Below are 3,186 nucleotides of genomic sequence, written 5' to 3' on the forward strand. Positions count from 1 at the left end.
GTGCTGAACTGGACATGTCCAACTGAAGGTAACCATGCAGAACTAGACCAGTCCCCACTGGAAGTAACTCTGCTGAACTGGACTTGTGCACGCTGAATGTAACCGTGCAGAAATGGACCTGTCCACTCTCTGTGTAACGTTGCTGAATATGATCTGTCCACACTGAATGTAACTGTGCTGAACTGCACCTGTCCACACTGACGGTAACTCTGCTGAACTGACTGGTCCACACTGAATGTAACTGTGCTCTACTGGACCTGTCCACACTGAATCTAACCGTGCTAGACTGTACCTGGCCACACTGAATGTATCTCTGCTGAACTGGGCATGTCCACAATTAAAGCAACTGTGCTGAACTGGACATGTCCACACTGAATGCAAAAGTACGGAACTGGACATTTCCACACTGAATGTAACTGTGCTGAACTGGACTTGTCCACACTGAATGTAACCGTGCTGAACTGGGCATTTACGCAATTAATGCAACAGTGCTGAATTGGTATGTTCACACTGAATGTTACTGTGCTGAACTGGACAAGTACACACTGATTGCAACAGTGCTGAACTGGACCTGTCCACACTTTATGTAACTGTGCTGAACTGGACATGTCCTACTTAAAGTAACGGTGCAGTATTAGACCAGTCCCCACTGGAAGTAACTGAGCTGAACTGGACTTGTGCACGCTGAATGTAACTGTGCAGAAATGGGCCTGTCCACGATCTGTGTAACATTGCTGAAAATGATCTGTCCACACTGAATGTAACTGTGCTGAACTGGACATGTACACACTGAATGCAACTGTGCTGAACTGGACCTGTCCACAATGAATGTAACTGTGCTGAACTGGACCTGTCCACACTGATTGTAACTGTGCTTAGCTGGACCTGTCCACACTGAATGTAACTGTGCTGAACTGGACCTGTCCCCACTGAAAGTACCTCTGCTGAAAAGGATCTGTCCAACCTGAATGTAACTGTGCTGAACTGGACATGTCCACAGTGAATGTAATTGCGCTGAACTGGACCTGTCCACACTGAATGTAACTGTGCTGAACTTGATTTATCCACACTGAATGTAACTGCTGTACTGGACATGTCCTCACTTAATTTAACTGTGCTGAACTGGACTTGTCCACACTGAATGTATCTGTGCTGAACTGCACCTGACCACACTGACTGCACCTTTGCTGAACAGGTCTTCTCCACACTTAATGTAACTATGCTGAAATGGACCTGCCACAAAGAATGTAACTGTGCTGAACTGGACATGTCCACATTGAATGTAACGATGCTGCACTGTATCTGTCCACTCTGAATCCAACTATGCTGAACCGGACCAGTCAAAACTGACTGAAACTGTGCTGAACTGGACTTGTCCACACTGAATGTAAATGTGCTGCACTGGACATGTCCACACTGAATGTAACTCTGCTGAAATGGATATGTGCTCAATGAATGTAACTGCGCTGAACTGGACCTGTCCACACTGAATGTAACTGTGCTGAATTGGACATATCTTCACTTAATGTATCTGTGCTAAATTGGACCTGTCCACACTGAATGTAACTGTGCTGAAGCGGACCTGAAAACACTGACTGCAACTCTGCTGAATAGATCCTCTCCTCACTTAATGTAACTGTGCTGAAATTGACCTGTCCACTCTGTATGTAACTGTGCTGAACCGGAAATGTGTACACTGAACGTAACTGCTGAACTGGACCTGGCCACACTGAATGTAACTGTGCTGAACTGGACATGTCCATATTGAATGTTACTGTGCTTAACTGTACCTGTCCGCACTGAATGTAACTGTGCTGTACAGGGCATGTCCACACTGAATGTAACTGTGCTGAAATGCACATGTCCACACTGAATGTAACTGTGCTGAACTGGACATGTCCACATTGAATGTAACGATGCTGCACTGTATCTGTCCACTCTGAATCCAACTATGCTGAACCAGACCAGTCAAAACTGACTGAAATTGTGCTGAAATGGACTTGTCCACACTGAAAGAAAATGTGCTGCACTGGACATGTCCACACTGAATGTAACTCTGCTGAAATGGATATGTGCTCACTGGATGTAACTCTGCTGAACTGGACCTGTCCACACTGAATGTAACTGTGCTGAATTGGACATATCTTCACTTAATGTAACTGTGCTAAATTGGACCTGTCCACACTGAATGTAACTGTGCTGAACTGGACATATCCTTGCTGAATCTAACTGTGCTGAATTGGACCTGTCCACACTGAATGTAACTGTGCTGAAGTGGACCTGACCATACTGATTGCAACTCTGCTAAACAGGTCCTCTCCTCACTTAATATAACCGTGCTGTATTGGACCTGTCCACACTGAATGGAACTGTGCTGAAGTGGACCTGAAAACACTGACTGCAGCTCTGCTGAATAGATCCTCTCCTCACTTAATGTAACTGTGCTGAAATGGACCTGTCCACTCTGTATGTAACTGTGCTGAACTGGAAATGTGTACACTGAACGTAACTGTGCTGAACTGGACCTGGCCACACTGAATGTAACATTGCTGAATGGACATGTCCACACTGAATGTTACTTTGCTGAAATGGACCTGACCACAGTGACTGCAACTCTGCTGAACAGGTCCTCTCCACACTTAATGTAATTGTGCTGAAATGGACCTGACCACACTGAATGTAACTGTGCTGAAATGGACATATGAACACTGAATGTAACTGTGCTGTACTGGACATGTCCACATTGAATGTAACGATGCTGCACTGTATCTGTCCACTCTGAATCCAACTATGCTGAACCGGACCAGTCAAAACTGACTGAAACTGTGCTGAACTGGACTTGTCCACACTGAATGTAAATGTGCTGCACTGGACATGTCCACACTGAATGTAACTCTGCTGAAATGGATATGTGCTCAATGAATGTAACTGCGCTGAACTGGACCTGTCCACACTGAATGTAACTGTGCTGAATTGGACATATCTTCACTTAATGTATCTGTGCTAAATTGGACCTGTCCACACTGAATGTAACTGTGCTGAAGCGGACCTGAAAACACTGACTGCAACTCTGCTGAATAGATCCTCTCCTCACTTAATGTAACTGTGCTGAAATTGACCTGTCCACTCTGTATGTAACTGTGCTGAACCGGAAATGTGTACACTGAACGTAACTGCTGAACTGGA

Source organism: Somniosus microcephalus, chromosome 4 (assembly GCF_052327205.1).
Source record: "Somniosus microcephalus isolate GS21.2 chromosome 4, FLI_Smic_1.0, whole genome shotgun sequence".
Taxonomy (NCBI): domain Eukaryota; kingdom Metazoa; phylum Chordata; class Chondrichthyes; order Squaliformes; family Somniosidae; genus Somniosus; species Somniosus microcephalus.